This window comes from Rhinolophus sinicus, linkage group LG01 (genome assembly GCF_036562045.2).
Source record: "Rhinolophus sinicus isolate RSC01 linkage group LG01, ASM3656204v1, whole genome shotgun sequence".
Classification (NCBI taxonomy): Eukaryota; Metazoa; Chordata; class Mammalia; order Chiroptera; family Rhinolophidae; genus Rhinolophus; species Rhinolophus sinicus.
In genome coordinates this window covers 98,248,962-98,271,790 of record NC_133751.1, presented here as the reverse complement: position 1 = coordinate 98,271,790, position 22,829 = coordinate 98,248,962, and positions in this window count along the sequence as shown.

Genomic DNA, 22,829 nt, shown 5'->3' with positions numbered 1-22,829 from the left:
ATCAAAGCACCTTAAACCCCTGTTTGCCCCATACACTTTTGTGTCTTATTCTTCCCCAGATTGGGAGAGAACAAACTTCCGTGTAGCTATGCGTGCCAGAAGCCAAGAAGCATGTCCTCCTTTATTCTTGCCCCCCGGATTCTAGATGTCGGTAAATTCTTTTAATCTTGAAACATTTTTTAATTTACCCATTTCTCTTCATTTTCACTTCCAGCTCTCTAACCGAGTATTTGTTATTCTCTGGACCGTGATAGAAGATGTCTGACTGACTTCACTGCCTCCCTTTTACCCCCCACCCCAACCGCTTTTGATCCATTGTCCGTATCATTGCCCTACTTAAAAATTCTTCAATGGATTCTTATTTCACTTTTACCAAAGTTAATCTCCTTACTGTGGTGGACAGGTACTGCTTGGTCTAGGCCTCGTCTGCCTCTCCAGTGGCACTTTGACTTTCATCCTCTTGCTCAGTACATGATCGTTAAGTGGCCCAGTTGGTTCTCAGAAGAAATCAAATGCCTTTCCTTTTAAGGCCTTCAACTTGGTAAGCCTGGACATCTTCCCCTAGCACTTCACACACTTTGAGCATTCCATGCATAAGTATCAGCTTAGATGTCAGTTCTTAGAGAAGTTTTTCATAACCACGCTTTCTGAAGTCCCACTTCTTTCAGCCTCATTTTCTTCACAACCCCTAATACATTTGCCTCAGAAATTCTGTCTTTTTGTTTCACTTTCACGTGTGTTGTCTCTGGACCTAGAATGTATATGATACAGGAGGACAAGGACCATGTCACTTTTCTTTATCACTATATTCTTGGTATCTGGCAATATGCCTAGAAAATAATACTCATTCAATAAAGTAGTTTTCGAATAAAGGAATGAATGAATGCCTCAGTATTTTCAAGATACTGTGAAGGCTGTGAATCTCATAGGAATGACTTTCTTTTGAACTGAGAAATAGACATCTGTCTTTAGGGAAAAGGAAGCTGAGGCGGGGATAGAGACTACATTGAGGGGTGTGGGGGGGGAATTGCCTGCCAGATGTGGCTCATTAATCTGTAGATGTGGGTGGGGTAAAAGTAGAAAGTGGGAAACTGAGCTGGTGTTAGGTCAAAGGACTGTGATTAGAAATCCAAGGCAGAAGGTGGGATAAAGTGCTACTAATGTTCTTCATGGATGCAGATGAGAATGGAACTATCATTGGAGGGAATAAACAAGATTACTTAGGAGTCCAGTGATGCCTGCTTAAAGCAATCGGGAAGCCAGGATCGTTGGAAGTCGTTTCAGCCAGGAGATCTGAAAGAGTGCCAGCCAAGAATGGAGCTAGTCAGGCACAGGAGCTGAGTATGTGTAACTCAAGATCACTGTTTTAACAAGCCCATTTGGCATTTCCTGGGCAGCTCTGCCTTTGATACTCTCTCTCCTCCTCTTAAAGAGGCTGTGTCTGAAAAAACCTGGTAAACCGTCAGGCAGGAGGTAGGATGTGGATTTTTAGAGTTCTGACTCATTTTTAAAAATTGAATAAATGTTATAAAAATAAAAATATTCAAAACCTTATACAATTTACGGTTAACTCTTTCTCCCACTTTGTAGCCTCTTATTTCTCTTCCCAAGAGAAAATCACCAGTACCAGTTTCATGTATATTTTAGTGGAGATATTCCATTGCACATACAAATAAGTATATATGCCATGTGAAAATACATTAATAGAATAAACACAATGCTCTGGACCTTAATTTTGGCAGTAAAAGTGCCCATAGATACACCTTATTTTTTTAAACAGTGGCCAGCTATCCCATTGCATAAATGCATACCCACAGTTTATTCAGCTAGACCCTTAGAAATAGACATTTAGGTTGTTTTCACCCTTTTGATCTTATAAACATGCTAAAATAGTTAACTTTTGCTTATATCAGTTACTAATATAAATCAGGTTATATTTATAGAAGTGGCTTTTTTCTGGGTCAAAGGGTATGTACATTTTAAAATTGAATTGCTATTTAAATCATCCTCCTCAGAGGCTGTTTCAATTTACACTCCCACTGGTAATGTGTGAAAAATGCCTCTTTTTCCATACCCTTAGCAGCAGTTTTTGGTTTTCTGAAAATAAAATTGTATGACCTTTGCCAATCTAACAGGAGGAAAATATCCCTAGCTGCATGTGGTTAAGGGCTATTTGAGATTTTATTTTATTTCACTTCGGTACAACATGTTTTTCACTGCCTTTGCTGAAATTTCAGATGGGTTTTGACCCTTTCTTATTGATTTGTAACAGTTTGTTATCCTTAATGAAGTCAACATATTGTCTGTAATGAGTGGTAGATATTTTTCCTAATTTTGTTTTGACTTCTATAGATTTTTTTCTTGGCCTTGATGATTTTTTTTTTTGGTAGTTGAATTTATCAACCTTTTGTTTGGCTTCTGGGTTTTGTGTCACACTTAGAAAGAATTAAAAAAAATTACTTGAGGTGATGTTGGTTCATAACATAGAAGTTTTAACTCTACAACATTATAATTTGATATCTTTATACATTATAGCATGCTAACCACCAAAAGTCTAGTTTCCATCTATCACCATACATTTGACCCCCTTTACCCATTCACCTTCTCCCAAGTCCAAGTCCCCTTCCCCTACAGTATCTATGAGTTTGTTTTTGTTTTGTTTTATTTGTTTCTTTTCACTGTTTTTTTTTTTTTTTTTTTTTTTTTTTTTTATATTCCACATATGTGTGAAATCGTACAATTTTTGTCCTTTCCCATCTGAGTTGTTTCACGTAGCATAATATCCTTAAGGTCCATCCATAGTGTCGCAAATGGCAAGATTTCATCTTTTTTATGGTCTAGTAGTATTCCATTGTATATATCTACCACACCCTGTTTATCCATTCATGTATCAATGAACATTTAGGGTGTTTCTGTATCTTGGCTATTGTGAATAATGCTGCAATGAACATAGGGGTGCATATATCATTTTGAATTAGTGTTTTCATATTCTTTGAATAAATACCCAGTAGTAGAATAGCTGGTTCATATGTTAATTCTATTATTGATATTTTAAGGAACCTCCACACTCTTTTTCATAATGGGGGCACCAATTTACAATCCCACCCAGTGCATGAGGGTCCTCTTTTCTCCACATCCTCTTTAGCACTTGTTATTTCTTGTCTTTTTGATAATTAGTCATTCTAACAGGTGTGAGGTGATAACTCATGATAGTTTTGATTTGCATTTCCCTAATTACTAGTGATATTGAACATCTTTTCATTTGCCTATTGTCGATCTGTATGTCTTTTCTGGAAAAATGTCTATTCATAACCTCTGCCCATTTTTTAATTGGTTTGTTTTTTGTTGTTGAGTTGTATGAGTTCTTTATATATTTTGGATATTAACCTCTTATTGGAAATATCATTTGCAAATATCTTCCTCTATTTCGTTAGTTGCCTTTTTGTATTGTTGATTGCTTTCTTTGTTATACAGAAACTTTTTAGTTTGGTGTAGTCCCATTTGTTTATTTTTGGTTTTGTTCCCTTATTGTTGAAATCAACTCCACAAAAATGTAGTTAAGACTGATATTCAGGAGCTCAGTGCCTATGTTTTCTTCTATGTATTTTATAATTTCAGGTCTTACATTCAAGTCTTTTATCTATTTTGAGTTAATTTTTGTGTATGATATAAGACAGTAGTCTAATTTTATTCTTTTGCCTGTGGCTATTCAGTTTTCCCAACACCACTTTTTGAAGAGAGTTTCCTTTCTCTATTCTATGTTTTTGGCTCCTTCATCATAAATTAACTGTTCATATATGTGTGGGTTTATTTCTGGGCTCTCAGTTCTGTTTCACTGGTTTGTGTGTGTGTGTGTTTGCAAATAGCATACTGTTTTGATTACTCTAGCTTTCTAGTATCATTTGAAATCAGAGAGTACACTACCTCCCTTGTTCTTTTTGTTCAGGATTCCGTGGGCTATTTGGGGTTCCCTATAAATTTTAAGACTTTTTATTCTATTTCTGCAAAAAAAGCCATTGGGATTTTGATAGGGTTGCATTGAATCTGTAGATAGCTTTGGGTAATATAGACTTTTAACAATGTTAATTTTTCCAGTCCACGAGCATGGAATATCTTTCTATTTCTTTGTGTCTCCTTCAGTTTCTTTTAGCAATATCTTACAGTTTTTGATGTACCTGTCTTTTATCTCCTAAGTTACATTTATTCCTAGGTATTTTATTCTTTATCTTTTGATTGTTAATAGGATTGTTTTCTTTGTTTCTCTTTCTGATAATTTCTTGTTCGTGTATAGATGTGGAACTGATTTTTGTACATTGATTTTGTACCCTGTAACTTTACTGTATTTGTTTGTTATTTATAATAGTTTTTTGGTGGAACTTTTAGGGTGTTATACATTTAAAATTACATCAGTTGCAATTTTACTTCTTCCTTCTCAATTTGGTTGTCTTTTATTTCTTTTTCTTGCCTAATTGCTCTGGCATAATTTTCAATATTATGTTGAATAAAAAGTGGCAGGAATGAGCATCCTTGTCTTGTTTCTGAGCTTAGATGAAAAGCTTCTTCTCTCTTTTTTTCTTAGTTAGTCTGGCTGAATATTTGTCAATTTATTTATTTTCTCAAAAACCCAACTCTTTGTTTTGTCAATATTTTCTATGATTTTTTTGGTCTCTTACTCATTTACCTGTTCTCTAATCATTGTTTATTTCTCCCTTCTCTTAATTTTGGGCTTAGTGTGTTCCCCTTTTTCTAGTTCCTTGAGGTGTAACTAGAAAAAGAACACCTTGAGGTGTTCTTCTAGTTCCTTGAAGAACTCTTTGAGTTCTTCTTTGACCCATTAATTGTTCAATAGTGTGTTGTTTAATATCCCCATATTTGAGAATTTTCCAATCTTTCTCTTGTTATTGGTTTTTACTTTAAAATCATTGTGATCAAAAAAGATACTAGGTAGGATTTCTATCTTGTATTTGCTAAGACTTGTTTTGTGACCTACCGTATGGTCTAGCCTATAGAATATTCCTTCTGTGCTTGAGAAGAATGTGTATTCTGCTTCTATTAGGTAGAATGTTCTGTATATATCTGTTAGGTCTATTTGATCTAAAGTATTCACTCATGCACCACTTAACCTAGGGGATACTTTCTGAGAACTGTGTCACTAGGCAATTTTGTCACTGTGTAAACATGATAGAGTGCACTTACACAAACCTAGATGGTACAGCCTACTACACACCTAGGCTGTATGGTATAGCTTGTTGCTCTGTAGTGGAGGAAAAATAATTTTCACTCTACCCTTCTGGGTTCTTGACTGAGCCATTCCTGTAATAAAAAACAACAGATTAACAGGCAAATACCAAAAGTTTAATAACATGTATACCTCCTGTATACATGGGTGAGACCCAGGAAAACCAAGTAACTTGCCAAAATGGCTAAAGCTACCTCCTGAAGTATCATCTTTAGCTGAAGACAAAAGATGTTGATGGTGGAGGGCATCAGCTATGGGAGGTGACAAGGAAAAGCACAGTGAACAAAGTTAAGGTTGTTAAACAGATATGTCATTCTCTTTTGCATTGATAAGAGTTTCTAGATATAAGGTTATTCCCCTTTTCCTGGTACGGGGAGGGAGATACCCTTCAAATGGAGACTTCCCTTATAGATGTAAATGAATTTTACAAAAGGCAACCTCTACTTAGTTTTCAGGACTTTTCCCATGTCTGCTCTTTCTTACAATTAACTGGCTTAAATTAATCCTTATGCCAAATAGACATGTTTTGGGATGATGAGTTTTGTTCCCCCACGGCTTCTAGGCTACAAACCTGTACAGCATATTACTGAATACTGTAGTCAACTGTAACAGAATGATAAGTATTTGTGCAGTGTGTTGCACTATGGCGTTACAATGGCTGTGAAATCATTAGGTGATAAGAATTTTTTTTATCTCTGTTATAATCTGACAGAACCAACATCATATGTATAATCCGTCATTGACCAAAATGTCACTATGTGGAGCATGACTATAGTTCAAGTCTAATGTTTCCTTATTGTTTTTGTCTGAATGATCTATCCATTTTTGGAAGTGGGGTATTAAAGACCCCTATTATCATTGTATTGTCGTCTATTTCTCCCTTCATATCTGCTAGTATTTGCTTAATGTATTTAGGTGTTGGGTGCATATTTATTTATAATTATTATATCCTTTTGATCATTTATCATTATATAATGACCTTTTTTGTCTCTTGTTACAGTTTTTCAATTAAAATCTATTTTGTCTGATATAAGTTTAGCTACCCCTGGTCTCTTTTGGTTTCCATTTGCCTGGAATATACTGCCATTTTGATAACGTCACCTTATTTTTAGTCAGAAAAAGTTTTCTTATGATTAAATACAATTGACTTCATGGAAACCCAAACAACATTTCAGTTGGTTTTGCATAAGCAAAACTAAATTAATTTAATACCAGTACCTCTGAAATCATTTTTATTTCTTATCATTAAGCTTTTCCATGCTTCATTTGATTCTCAACTTATCACCTCAGCCATTTGTAGATCAAAATGGAAAATGAAGGCTACAAGGAGGGACAATGAATAAACTGCAAAAAAAAAAAAGTTGTTTTGAAAAGAAAATGGGAATGTGTTTTGGAGCAATTTGAGGAATGGAATTAAAATATTTTAAAAAATGAAAACACCTCCTCCCCCATTTAGTAAGTACAGTACTAAGTACAGTTAGTTGTCTTAGTACTGAAATGTAATGTTGTAAATGACCAAAACAAGCTTTAAATCAAACTTTGGTTGTTTTTCGGCTTTACATTTTTTAACTCTTCTTTTCTGCTGGTGATAATTTCTATGATCTGTTTGTGGATCTTCCAAAGATGGGTTAAACAACTGTAGTGGTAGAAAAACAATATCTTGAATATTAAAGATGAAATTAATACCTCCAAAATGGTTTGCCCAAGTTCACTGAATAGTATCAGTATAAATGTCAAGAAAAAATTTGCCCTAGGTACGAAAGAACTTATTTAAAATTTTTCCCTGCAAAATAGGAGCAGTAACATATGTAAAGCTTGTATTTTGGCATCTGGCCTTTTCTCAGTCAGCCCTCAACAAATTATAAAACAAACGCCTTCAATAAATTACAGAATAGGAGCACTCAACACATTAAGGAATAAAAGAAGACTTCCACATTCAGTGGTGATCAGTTGCAGGCTGAGGAGGAGTTATTTTTCCCTTATGGGAATTTTGGAAGAGCAGTTCTTGACTCTTCTTGGACCTTGGCTCTTAAGTCTCGGAAAGCTGTAAGCAGGAACTTTGATTTGAATGTCAAATGCCTATTGAAGTTCCTTAGACTTTCTCCCTGGCAGATCATTTTGTTCCAAAGCTGTTTATAGACAAACTGAAAATTACAGCAGCGACTCTAAATGTTTATTAGATTCTTTATTATCCCTGTGATAGGAACAAAGAAGACAGAAAACAGCAGAGTGGAAGGATGAATTACTATCCCCCCAACCCCCATCCCCACCCCCAACCCTGCTTTGGGTTCTTAGAGAGGTGATTAAGAAATGAATATCCTAAGGTGACAAGACAGGTCTGAAGAGCTTCCTGGAGCTTTTAGGGAGTGACATTCAGAGAATTCTGAAGTGGAAGGGGTCAATATAATGCTGCTTCATCTTAAGGCAGGCATAGTTGAGAGTTGGGGGTTTGGTAATCAAGGTCTTGTCTCCTCAATGGGGCAAAATCATGACATATAGTGAAAGTTGCCTCACATATTTATTCCAGCTGTAGGAGCCTCTCCAAGAGAGGGGTCCTCTTTTTCCTGCTTGTCAATGGAATCTGCCCCCAAAATATTCTCTCCTTGACTCTGGATATACTTTTTTTTTAACCCCATTGTAGACACTATCTTAATTCTCATTTTCTCAACAGTTGAAGTGGGACTTATAAGTTATATAAGTAATACATATATATGTGTTACATATATAAATATAAATATGCATAAATACATATACATGAATACATATTTTTAATAATTCAAGTAACATTTTACTTTATAGCTTCCATATGCAACAATTTGTTCTCATAAAGAATAATTTCATACCATTCATCTGTCAGAGAAGGAGATAAATACAGTCTTTCTATAAAGAAGAAGAAGGCACTCTGGTGAGTAAGGATTGCTTTTCAAATCTTCTCTGTTACCTAAGGGATAGGAAATAGGAAATAATATGGATTTGTTCTGTTTTATTTAATCACAAATAATCAACAGACCTATTTAATAAATATTCACTCATCGTCTATTATGTGCCAGACACTATTATCTCCTTTTCCTCTTAACCCCCAAAATACCCCTTTCTCCTTTGTTTTAAGAGCATTTTGACTTACCATTGAAGGAATGTATTGTGTTTAAAATCAAATGTTGGACTTTTCACGGCAAAGTTTCTGCATACCCAGGTCCCAAATACTTCTTATTATCCACTGATTTGTGATGGATGAACCATTAGAGTTACTTTTGGGCAAGCATTTGCATCCTGATCTAAAGCTTAGCTAAGTGTGTTTGGTCTAGAAATTAGTCAAACTACTTTAGTGTTTAGACCATGAAACAGTACACTGAGACTTATACTCCTGTTCCAAGATGAGAAGAGCAGAAATTTAGAAAAATAAGCAATAGAAGTCATAACCAAGATTTTTGAATTTGAAAAATGTATGTTTTAATTCTATGTTAGGATAAAATTAGTCATTTTTTTTGTCAGAGAAGTATCTTTTTTCCTATTTGGCTTTTTTTTTTTCCGTTTGGTCGGTGTTCACTATCCTTGTTATGATAGGATTTCTAAATATTTTTCAAAAATTCTAGGCTTGAAAGTTTATGGATCATGAAATTATTCTCTATTTTTTGAAAGTACAGCAAACTAAGTCAAGAATACACCTATGTTAATACAGTATTTGAAAATATTTATTCTAATAGACACTAGCTATACCATAATGACATATGTTGTAAAATACCCTTATCAAATTTCTTATATTTCAATTCTTCCTTTTATTCCTTTACTCATTGGAAAATTATTTGTTGTACCCCTTTTGTGTTACTACATGCTAACTTCTATTGCAAACTTTGCAAATGCTTGAGTTAAATGAAATATAGTTACTATCCCCAAGCCCATTAAAAAAGAATATGTGTTAAAATAATTATAATTGCTTGTTGCTGGGTTGAATAGCATTTAGCATGATAAAGTACTACATTCATCAAAGAGGAGGAATTGGTTTAGTCTAATTGGTGGGGATGGATGAGTGAAGACATTGGCAGAAGTGACCCTTAGCTTTGTGTGGAAGAACAAATTAGGTAAATGTTAGAGATAGTAGAAAGCAGCAGTGTGGTATGGGTGTGAATGTTTTCTAGGATTGTGGAAAAGACTAAGGAGCACAAAATAATATTGTTTGTTCAGGAAAATACTTGTTCTTTTATTCTTTCACTTGAAAAACATTTGTTAAGTGTTTGATTTTACTAAACATTGTGCTAAGAGAAAGAAAGATAATTTAAAAGTCTTCTGTCTTTGAGGGGAAAGATAGCCAGAGATAAGTCCGGAAAAGTAAAAGGGATCATGCTAAGAAATATAGATTTTGATCATGATGGTGATGAAGAGTCATTAATGGCACCAACTAGGTGAGAAACAAGAACAGAACAGTATTTTTAAAAGATAATTCTGGGAGCAATATGGAGGATAAGTTAGGGGGAAGCAGGCAGTATGAAAGACGTGGAGGCTGCTGCAGAAGCATTTTGGGAACACAGGGAGAGATAATTAGGGCTGAGTGACATTCGGAATGAAGAGAAGTTCTTGACATACAATTAGATGTAGAATCAGTAGGATTTGGGGAAGGGAAAAAAAAGAGTATTGGATTTAAAAATTGGAATGGAGGATATACTAAAATTCAAGATAGAGAAAATAGGGATAAGAATAAATTGAGGAGTAAATGAGTTATTTGGGGACCTACTGAATTTTAAGTTTATTTAAAGTTTATTTCTCGCCTAGTCCACTGCTCTGACAATCTGACATCTGACTTCTTACTAGATGTCCCACAGATACTTTAAACTTTCTTTCTCTACGATTTTTCAGTACCCTAAGTACCTCATATAAGTGGAATCATACAAGTATGTTTCTTTTTATGACCAGTTTATTTTACTTAGCATAATGTCCTCAAGGTTCATCCATGTTGTAGTATACATCAGAATTTCCTTCATTTTTAAAGCTGAATAACACTCCATTGGATATATATATATACTGCATTTTGATTATCCATTCACCCACCCGTGGACTTTTGGGTTGCTTCCACGTTTTAGCTATTGTGAAAAATGTTGCTGTGCATATGAATATGCAGATATCTCTTTGAGACTCTGCTTTCAATTCTTCGGAGTACATATACAGAGGTGGAATTGCTGGATCATATAATAATTCTATTTTTAATTTTTTGAGGACCTGCTACACTGTTTCCCCCAGTAGCTGTGCCATCTTATAGTCATTTAACATTCCCATCAATAGTACACAGAGTTCCAATTTCTCCACCTCCTCATCAACACTTGTTTTTTGTTTTGTTTTTTAATAGTTGCCATCCTAATGGGCACAAGATGATATCTCAATATAGTTTTGATTTGCATTTCCCTAATGCTTAGTGACATTAAGCATCTTTTCATGTGCTTATTGGCCATTAGTATTTTTTCTATGGAGAAATGTCTATTCAAGTTTTTTGCCCATTTTTGAATCAGGGCTTTCATTTTTTAATTATTGTTGAGTTAGGAATTCCCTATATAGTCCAGATATTAATATCTATATTAATTTTCTATGTAGTCTGGATATTAATCCGTTGTATGATCTGCAAATATTTTCTCCCATTCGGTGGGTTGCCTCTTTACTTTGTTGATAGTTACTTTTGATGCACAAAATTTTTAAATTTTTATGAAGTCCAATTTGTCTATTTTTTATTTTGTTGCCTGTGCCTTTGGTGTCATATCCAAGAAATCATGAAGTAATTACAAAAAATATTTATAATGGTATTATCCCAAGTCATCTCATAGTTAAGCAGATGATACAAATATGCAGCATTGCTTTTCAAATTCAAGAAATACTTTATTTAATCAGACGTAAAATATGAGTTTGATTTTTTTCTTTTTTGAGAACTTTAAAAACATATTTTAATACAATCTTTCCTGAAGTGACATTATACTATGTCTGGATACATTTGAGAAACTCACATGATCAGAAAGTAAGTATTTTACTCTAATTCTCAACTTTTAGTAATATTATTATGCAATATCATTTTAAATTATTTGCAGTAACTTGGATGAAGTTCCCCTTACATAAGCAAATAGCTCTCAAATATTTAGTGGTAGTGGTTTTTAACATGTGTTGAGTATTAGCTTTTATTTCTTTTCCATGTTTTTGTCCCCTTTCAACAAGTAGTCTAGTAAAAATTGTGTTGTTTCAACAACTTTGAAAGCAGAGGGGAAATAAAAAGTTAAAGCCCAGTTAGAGACTTGATATAATTTTGCATGTAACTGAAATATGGGGGTCATCAAGAAGGATCTGAAGAGCAGATTCCAAAACTGGCTATCTCCTAAACGAGAAGCATCTGTCACATGCCACAGATATAGTGTGAAGACTAACTTCACGAGGTGGGCAGGGGTACAAGTAGGTGAGAGGGTTACAATTTTGGAGGCCCAACAACAAACAGTATTGACAGAAAGAAAACAAGAGTGAGGTGTAGTGTATATGACAGTCTAATTGCTCTTGATTCCTAGTCTTTGCCATGTGTGAAAAACAATGGGAGTGGGAAGTCTAAGTTCCCCTTTTGCGTTTTCTGGCATGGGTGAGGGTGAGCCACAGTTTTCTCCTGTGTTGATTGGAGTAAAGTGGTTATTGTCTGTACATTTCTGTCTTGCTAAGCTGCCCCTTTCAAGATCCTTTGGCTAGAGAGAGCAGGTGTTCTGTTTGTTTAGTCTGTGCCCCTTAACTTTCCCAGGTTGCTGTTTATTTCAGCTCCAAGTATGGGATACATGAGCCAAAAAGAAAATCCAAGAAACTCACCACGATTTTTTTTTTCTTAGGTATGGAGCTCCCTAAACACTCTGCCTTCTTCTTTCCACCTTCCAGAGACTTGTATTTCTTTTATATATAATGTTCAGGATTTTTAGTTGTACTTAGTGGAGAGAAAAAAAAGTGTGTCCATTCCATCTTCCTGGAAGTAAAGTCCATTCCTTTATATTCTAGCCTCTCTGAATCACTTTGCTCTAGGGTTGTCTCGCATATACAACATATATTTGGGTCTTGTTTTGTCAGCCAAATTGAAAATTGTTTTCTTTAAATAAGATAATTAAATCCATTCACATTTATTTATATAACTGATATGTTTGGTTTCTATTATCATGATATTTTGTAATTATGCATATTTTTTTGTATTTCCTATATGTCTATGAGATGCATATTTTCTGTGTTCTTTTTTGTTTATTCATGTATTATTTATCTTTAGGAAGGTTTGTATTTTTGTTCTAGTGGTTAACGTTGTATTTATTCATTTTAAAAATACCATTAGTAGCCTGTTTTCTTATCTAAGCTTTTACATCTGTTATATACTATTTTTTAGCTTCCTTTTATGCCCACTTATTGCCTATACAGCAACAATGTTTTTTCTGTTTTTCTCTTTTATTCTTTATTCTAGTCCATTTTTAAAAGTTGTTTAATTTCTACCTTGTATATAATATTTGTGCCTGAATCTTACACCTTTTTCCCATATTGTTTTAGTATTATATGTATGTACATTTATATATTTTAATGCCTTCATCATTGATCCGTTTGTCAAAGATTTCCACATCATTGTTTGGATGAAGTTCATTCTGTAGTAAATTCCTCAAGAATAGCTGCTGAGTGCAGAATCTCCTAAGTTCTTGTATGTTAGAAATGATTTAACTACGTTGAATCAAAAGAAGGACAGCTTAGTTGGACAGAAAATCTCTTTTTTTTTTTTAAATTTATTTTATTTATTTATTTATTTATTTATTTATTTATTTATTTATTTATTTATTTTTTAAAGAACTGGGTTTTTACATTTTTATTTATTTATTTATTTATTTTATTGGGGAAGGGGAACAGGACTTTATTGGGGAACAGTGTGTACTTCCAGGCCTTTTTTTTCCTCCAAGTCAAGTTGTTGTCCTTTCAATCTTAGTTGTGGAGTGTGTTGTTCAGCTTCAAATTGTTGTCTTTTCAGTCTTAGTTGTGGAGGGCGCAGATCAGCTCCACGTCCAGTTGCCGTTTTCTAGTTGGTGGGGGGGGGGGGCAGCCCACCATCCCTTGTAGGAGTTGAACCGACAACCTTGTGGTTGAGAGGATGCGCTCCAACTAACTGAGCCATCTGGGAGCTCAGTGGCAGCTCAGCTCAAGGTGCCGTGTTCAATCTTAGTTGCAGGGGGCAGAGCCCACCATCTCTTGTGGGACTCAAGGAATTGAACTGGCAACCTTGTGGTTGAGAGACCACTGGCCCATGTGGGAATCGAACCGGCAGCCTTCGGAGTTAGGAGCATGGAGCTCTAACTGCTTGAGCCACCGGGCCGGCCCAGAAAATCTCTTTTTTATTTGATATTTTTATAAAGATTGATTCATAGTTGTTTTGTATTAGGTTTTGAAGTCTGAAGTCAATCTATTTTGATTTTGCAAATTATTTGAATTTTTTGTTTGGAGGTCTTGAGGATTTTTATATTTATCTTTGAAATCTAGTTATTTTACTAAGAAAATGCTTTCATCATTTTGGGTCAATTTTTGCCAACTACCCAGTGAACTTTTTTAATGGATAGTTCTGGTGATTTTTTTTTTTTTTAATTTCTGGAACTTTTTATTGGACTGTAGTTTTACATATCATCTCTGTTCCATTGTTTTCTTTTTCAGTGACTCTGAGAAGATGAATATCATTCCTACTTTATGTATCTTCCATTTCCACTACTTTCTCTCTGACCCTTTTTACTTCTTTATGTAATTTTCATTCTCTTGGTCGTTTTCCTGCTTTTCTTCAATGTTCCTTATTATATTTTCATTTGACACCATTTTTCCTTATGTACCTTGTAATATATTTCTCATTTTGGTTTTTTAAAAAGTCCATTTCTTTTCTGAATTCAACCAACTTTTATTTCTCCCTCTTTTTTTTTTTTTTTTAAATTTCTGATTCAAAGTAGTTTTTCTCTATCCTCAAATGTTTGAGTATATTTACTCCCCCATCTCTCTCTCTCTCTCTCTCTCTCTCTCTCTCCACACACACACACACACACACACACACACACACACACACACACGGGGCCAAAAAATGTATACACATTTTAAGAAAGGCAAAAACTGTATTAAACTTGAAATACTCGATATATACCAATAACAAAAGATGAATACAAGTCATGTGTATATGTTTTTTGGCACCATATATATATGGCATTTTCTGGATGTCTATGGCCTTCTGATCAAGGAAATCATGTTTTTGAGGCTACCATACTTTCTTCTTTTTATATAATTTTCTATACTTAGCATTTTTTCAGCTTACCCTAGACTTTCAATAAATATAAAAGTTTTCTATATTGTTATATCTATAGATTTAGTAACTTGAATAATTATTTCTTATGAAATGGTCAATTAGACAATTGCAAACTGTAGCTTTAAAAAAGAAGCAAATACTGATTACCTTGCTCTGAACTTTTAAGACTGAAATATTCCTTAGCATTTATCTATATGATCCCATTAAACTGTCCATTAAACAGGTGAAGGAATATCTGTAGTGCAGCAATTTTCAAACTTTAATGTGCTTATAAATTACCTGATGATTTTGTTAAGAATGCATAATTTGAATCAGTAGGTCTGGGGCAGCCTGTAATCTGGATTTGTACAAGCTCCCAGCTGATGCCAATCCTGCTGGTCTGAAAACCACACTTTGAGTAACAAAGTGTTGATGCTCTATGCTTCAGACTTCTTTCATGCAATTGAAATTGTCACTTGTATTGTTTATTTGGTTTCAATTATGCATCTGTTATTTTGTACCTTTATAATATTTTCTATAGAGGAAGACCTCCTTGAGGGGTAACATCTGAATTGAGATGAGTAGCCCACAAAATTCTCCTATATCTCTTGATGTTTTCTTTTTATGTCTATATAGACTTATGGAACCCTGAGTAGACCTTTGTATGGAGGGTTACTCTTTGGCATTTCCTGGAGTTCCCCAGTCTTGAAAGGCACCAGGACACCTGTTTCAGTTCTATCTCAAATATTACCATATGGTCTCTTCATTTCTGTCTTCTTGGAAGTCATGGACTTCGTAGTACCTATTGCCCTTCTGGATATAAGACTAGCTAGTTGATTAAGAGAGTCTGAGAAACATTGTTTTAAATTAATTTATTTTATATTAAATTTATTGGGGTGACATTGGTTAATAAAATTATATAGATTTCAAGTGTACATTTCTATAATTCTACAATTCACCTGTGTATTGCATTGTGTGTTCACCACCAAAGTCAAATCTCTTTCCATCACCATTTATTTGACCCTCTTTACCCTCTTCTATCTCCCCACCTTCCCATTACCCTTTGATAACCACTGAAGTATTATCTATGAGTTTTTGTTGGTTGTTTGTTTTGTTCATTTGTTGCCTTCAGTTTTATAACCCACATATGAGTAAAGTCATATGATTCTCAACATTTTCTGTCTAACTTATTTCACTTAGCATGATAATCTCAAGATCCATCCATGTTGTTGCAAATGGCAGTATTTCATCTTTTCTTATGGCTGAGTAATATTCCATTGTATATACGTACCACATCTTCTTTATCCAATCATTCATTGAAGGACACTTTGATTGTTTCCATGTCTTAGCCACTGTGAATAATCCTGCAATGAACATTGGAGCACAAATATCTTTACAGATAAATGTCTTCAATGTTTTGGAGTAGATACCCAGAAGAAGGATCATTGGGTCATATGGTAACTCTGTTCTTAATTTTTTGAGGAACCGCCATAGTGGTTTTCTATAGTGGCTATACCAATTTACATTTCCACCAGCAGTGTATGAGGGTTCCTTTTTCTCCACAACCTCTCTGACACTTGTTTTTACTTATCTTGTTGATAACAGCCTTTCCAACAGTTGTGAGGTGGTATCTCCTTCTGGTTTTGATTTGCATTTCCCTAATAGGTAGTCAAGTTGAGCATGTTTTCATTTATCTGTTGGCCATTTGTATGTTTTGGGAGAAGTGTATGACCTTTTTTCAGTTGGATTGCTTGTTTTTTGTTTTGTTGTTGTTGAGTTGTATGAGTTTTTTATATATTTTGGATATTAGCTCCTTATCAGAGGTATTGTTTGCAAATATCTTTGCCCATTTGATCGGTTGCCTTTTTGTTTTGTTGATGGTTTCTTTTTCTGTGTGGAAACTTTTTAGTTTGATATAGTCCCATTCATTTATTTGTGCTTTTACTTCCCTTGACTTTGAGGTGAAATTCAAAAAATGGTCTCTGACCCCAAGGTCCGTAAGGTAGTGTATAAGCTTTCTTCTATGCAATTTATTGTTTGAGGTCTTATATTTAGGTCTTTGATCCATTTTGAGTTAATTTTTGTGTATGGTGACAGATAGCAGTCTAATTTCATTCTTTTGCATTTTCAATTTTCCCAGCACCATGTATTGAAGAGGGTTTCTTTTTTCCATTGTATTTTTTATTTCTTTTTCAAAAATTATTTGCATACTCACATGTGCACACACACACACACACACACACACACACACAAACACGAGTTCTGACAATTAAATTCGCAAATTCATCCTAGAAAAAGTGCTACATACCTCATTGCTGAATAACACTATGGTCACCTTTGAAGTACTCCCCTTGGGAAGCTATACACTGATGCCAGTGCCTAGTCCACTCTTCATAGCAATTTTGTAATGTCTTCCTTTCAATATTTCCTTTATCTTTGGGTAAAGAAAGAAGTCATTGGGACCAGATCAGGTGAGTAGGCAGGGTGTTCCAATAAAGTTGTTTCCTGGCTAAAATCTCCATCACAGACAGTGCCGTGTGAGCTGGTACATTGTTGTGATGCAAGAGCCATGAATTGTTGGCGAAAAGTGCAGGTCATTTTTGTCTAACTTTTTCATGCAGCCTTTTCAGCACTTCCAAATAGTAAACTTAGTTAACTGTTTGTCCAGTTGGTACAAATTCATAATGAATAATCCCTCTGATATCAAAAATAGGTTAACAACATTGTTGCAACAAGGTCACAAACTTAATTGTCCGACTATATATATTTTGTTTATTTCTGGCTTCTCTGTGTGTCTGTTTTCTGCCAATACCATGCTGTTTTGATTATCATTGCTTTTAGTATTGAAGTTGCTTTGAAGTCAGGGAGTTGATACCTTCAGCCTTGTTCTTTTTTTCTCAGAATTGTTTTGGGTATTTGGGATCCTTTGTGATTCCATACAAATCTGATGATTTTTTTGTTCTATTTCTTTAAAAAATGCCATTGGGATTTTGATGGAGATTAAAGGATTTTGATTTTGATTTTAAAGGAGGAAGTTTAATTTTGTATTAAATCTGTGTATTGTTTTGTGTAATGTGGTCATTTTAACTATGTTGATTCTTCCAGTCCATGAACATGGAATATTTTTCTATTTTTTCATCTTCTTCAATTCCTTTTAAAAATGTCTTGTAGTTTTCAGTGTATAGGTTCTTCACATCCTTTGTTAAATTTATTCCTAGATATTTTATCCTTTTTGTTGCAATTGCAAAAAGAATTGTGCTTGTTTGTTTTTTAATTTTTTTTTTCTGAGAAACATTTTCAGTGTCAGTGTTGGTCAGGAAGTTTTACTGCTTGAAACTCTTCTGCAACATGAGTGAAAAGTTCAACTGCCTGAAGCCAGGGATCCTGGGGTTATAATCTAGTGCTGTATCTGTAAATTTTACATGTCAGATTAAGTTTACATGCAATTAAATTTGACATGCAATTCCTGAAATATTCTGACAGTGTAAAAGAAGATGACTTTCATCATTTTTGTGTCCATAATAGTCTATACCATCTTTCTTACGTGTTGAATTAATACTTTTATAAACCTCCTAATTATCTTGGGACTAGCACAATTATATTGTATTATAATTTTTGTGTTAAACATACACATTGAAAAATAATCCTGTTTTTATAGTCTTGTTTAGGCACATCTTCACTTATAAAAATATTGTAGACTCAGTAGAAAAGAGAAGGCCTCTCTCAAGCTCTGAGAGACTGCTCAAATGCAGTTTCTGTATATTTATCTTTAATAAAAATCAACCAATAGAATAATGTAGCATTTCTATTCTTTTTGCACTTTAATCTTTGCCTTTGCCTTTTCACTGATATAAATTAAGGTTGAATAGTGAAAATATGTTTTAAGAGGGAATTGCTCAGCCGTAAATCAAATTCTTTGTAACTACATGCTTGCAATTAGAGTGTTAGTTTGAGATAATATAACAGTACTAAGAGGAAGATATAAGTTCATGAGACTTCTATATCAAATCTGCTTTAAAAGTGGATCCAATAATTTGATGATGTAAGTGTAAATGAAACAGTAACATTTGGATTTGATTTTTCTTAAATTGCATGTGATTGCTGAAAAATGGAATTCTGCCTACAATAATATATTTTGAATTTTAGAAATCATTTTTGGAGTTATGCCTAAGGATTATGCACATTCCTTAAATTATCATATTTTGTAATAAAGTTTATTTCCTTATGTTCTCAAATTATAAACTGAAGGTCATTTTAAACTTCAACTTTAGATGAAGAGATTAACTTGGAAAAATAAATGCCTATACATTTACTCAAGCAACAGGTCAGACAATAAATAGTCAAGAAACTATTTTTAAACACTTTCTTAATTTTGTAGTTTATTTTTCGTGTCACTTGTTATCTTTAAATTCCTTGCTTTGTGTGCGTTCTTTTCTTTATAGTAAGTATATATTCATTACGTCAAAGTGTTTATGTCGGAAAGAAGAAAACACGACTCCATGGATTTCTTCCAGTTGTCCAAAGGTAACCACTATTAATACTTTGATTAACATTTTTCCTGTGTTTTTCCATACACATTTATATCATTGAGATCTGCAAAATATTTTTGTTCTGATTATTTTCACTTAACATTTTAATCTAAATATTTTCCCAATTACTAAGCATTCTTTGAAGATAGTTGTTTTCTTAGTGGCTATATAATATTATATGCCATAGCTGTACCATATTTTGCTTTTGCATTTCCCTATTATTGAACTGTTTCCAATCTCCTATCTTATAAACATGGCTATAATGAATATTGTACACAATAATTTTCTTTGTATATAAAATCCTTCCCTGTATTTAAGAAGACCCAGAAGATTATGTAAATTATGGGATCAAAGCACAAAAATATTTGCCAATCTCTTGATTATTCTCCAAAAAGGTTGCACTAATTTGCACCCACATTAGCAATAGGAATTCCTAGAACAAAACAATTCTTCTTCAATAACAGGCAGACTTAGACTGTTTTATCTCATTTTAATTTTCATCTATTTGATTATAAGTCTATTGAAATCTTAGACCTTTTATTTTTACTTGTAGGAGCTCATATAAGGAAATATCTCTTCATTATTTTTTAATTTACTCCCTTACGTTGAAAGAAATTCTCAAAAATAAAGAATGCACTTCGCACTTTTTTGACTAAGATATGAGGAAGAAAACATCTATGAAAAGAGGATGTCTTTCTATTTGTTCAGGTGTTCTTTAACTTTTTTCAACAGTGTTTTATAGTTTGTAGAGAATATGTTTTATACTCCTTTTAGTATATTTATTCTTAAGTATTTTATTCTTTTTCATGCTATTGTGTATGGAACTGTTTTATTAATTTTGTTTTTGAATTGTTGTCATTGCTAGTGTACAGAAATACAATTGATTTTTATATATTCATCTTGCACACTCATGATGTAGTTCAACATGCTCCTTCGCCTTCTGTGTTTCCTGCAAATTGGTAGCTGGATTAAAACTGTTGGACAAATTTGGGTTTCATGTCTTTGGCCATACTATAGGTGATGTTGTGTTCATCCATCAGAAGACACATGCTGTCTGTTTTTCACTCTATTTTGTTGTTGTTAGCAACTATTGATTCTTAGTGCCTAGACCTGTTAACCCCAACTGGGGTTGAAGAAAGGTGACATTCTAATTGTATCTCTTCTTTTTCATTTATTAGTTGTAATGATTTTATAAAGAGCCTTTTCTTCTTACCCACTCGTAAGTTGACCAGTAATACATTTCATGTGGGAAAGTCAGGATAAAGTCTTGATTATTTCACTTTACATAGTTTTAAGACAATAAATTGCTTCACTGTTATTCTCAGAAGGTGACTAGTATATTGATTTGCTTTTTAAATATTATGAACCCATGGCTTTAAAGATTATTGATAGGCTTCAATCCATTGCAGTTCTCCATATTAAAGCTTAAACTGTGCCATGTTTGGTCAGTGGGAATCTCCTCAAGTTGGCTCCTGCATCCTTTTGTCATGACCCTTGTACTGGGTTCCTTACTATCTGGTAAGACAAGGTGTTTTTGGCTCAACTAGTAGATTCTGGCACCGGAGTCAGTCATTTTTCACTTTGAAATGTTATTTCAGGTTCACAGTCTGGACACTGAAAATGCTTACTGCTCTTGCGTTGGTTATTGTAGATCATTTCTAGGCTTTTTTAGCTAACAATGCTAGAAAATGTTATGTGTGTATGCACACAGATAACTGTTTATATTTAATAATAAAACACGCTGTTTTTTTTTTTTTTACAATGATGTGTCAACACACTATGGTTTTATGTTTTCTTTTCCCCAAGAATAGGGCAGTTAAACATGTTTTATTTCCCATGATGAATCACTGCTCTGATCATCAGAGTCTCCCCTGGCCTATTGTTTCTCTTCGTGCTCCTCAAGATTTCATACTGTTTTTCTCATGTTTCCAACTCACTTAACCTTAAAGAATGAAAACATGAGGATATGTGTTTCCAGGAAGTGTCCTGTATAACATCAAAACTGTTTTTACTTGAATTAGAATTTTAAACACTACAAATTAATATTGTAAGTGCTTGGAATCCAGGTACTTTGAGATAAACTTATTATTTTACTATTGATTATATAATTATTTTCTTCAAAAGATTCTGAATTTGTTTTTATTCTATATAGTGTCTCTGATTTAGGAGTGTCTCGAAAATAGCTATCTAGCCTTTGAACACACAACTTTATAAATGTACAATATGTAATATATAAAGAAATAAGATCGTTTTTTTGAGCAGTATAGATGATTCTCATCTACCTAGGATATGATTCTTGTGCTCTTGTATGTAAAGGTTTTCTGATTTATTGTTTTCCTGATTCTGTTTAGTTGTCTATGTTCTCCTAGAGCTCACTGAGCTTCTTTAAGGAAATTATTTTGAATTCTTTGTCAGGTAGTAAGATCTCCATTTCTTTAGGGTTGGTCAGTGGGGTTTTATTTTATTCCTTTGGTTGTGTCATGTTTCTCTGCGATCCTTCTAGCCTTGTGTTTGTATCTGTGCATTTGGAGAAGAGACACCTCTTCCAATTTTCACAGACTGACTTCAGTAAGGAAGGCCCTTTACCAGCTGACCCAGCCAGAGATTTTGGGTGGCCTGGCTAATGGGGTCCGCCAGAGGCAGGCTCTGTGAAGTCTTCGCTCATTTCACTCTCCCCTTGCCCTTGGATGAACTTGTAGGCTGTGGGATCTCTCTTGGCTCTGCACTCAGAGACGTGGTGCAGGTAAACTGGAATTGTTCTTCTTACCCTGCTCAATGCATCTTTTCTTGCTTGTTTGTTTCTATGCTTCATCCAGGTGCTGTTACCTCTCACCTGGATTCCAGAACCCACGTGAAGGTGTTTTCTTCCATAGACAGTTGTTAGCTTGGTGTTTCTGTGGAGATATTGAGGCTGGAACCTCCTATTCTGCCATCTTGCTGATACTACTCCTTAGAAATCTTTTTCTGTTTCTTTTTTTTGACAGAAGATACGTTGGCCCAAGCCTGCCTCAAGTACATGGGATACTTAATCTGACTTTCTCTTTTTTGAAGTTGTATGTTTATTCAAAAGATAGTTTATGAAATGAAGATATTTGTTTTCATTTGGGCAATCCTAACATGGTAATTAATAACATATGAGGAAGAAAGCCATTCTCTTTGCATTAAAATTTTTCAAACAGCCTTTTTAATATTTTGGTCTCCTTTAAAGATCCCCTATTAAAATAAGTCACAGTAAATTGGCTCCTTTGCCAAATAGTCATCTTTATGAAGAATCTATGGTTAGGCCCCCAAGCCCTCATTTTCACCCCCAAGGAATGCTAAGAACCTAAAAATTACCATAAACTGCTGATGTGTGCACTTTAATTTCTGACACAACTTGGGCTACCATGCATACTTTTGTAAAATTTGTGATGTTGTGGTATGGACAGGAATCAAAAATTTTAAGGCATGCCCAATTGCATTAGACAAATTAGTTATATCCTCCCTTCCTCCCCTGCTCTCCTTTTTAACCCTAACAATAGCATTATGGGATGTTTAATAATAAACTATAGCTAGTTAACAAAGTACAGAGTCTGCAAATATCAAGTTTGAAACTTCCGCTTCCAAAGTTCTTTTAACCTTTCTCAAACCTATTTGCCAATTTCAGTGTATTGTACCTGTTGTGATTTCAAAGGATAAACCCTTATGTGACTTGGTGCATAAAAATTGTACCAAATGAGCATTCTTGATCTTTCCCTGGGGATATTTAAGGTGGATCATTTTCATTTACTGTTAGCTTGTT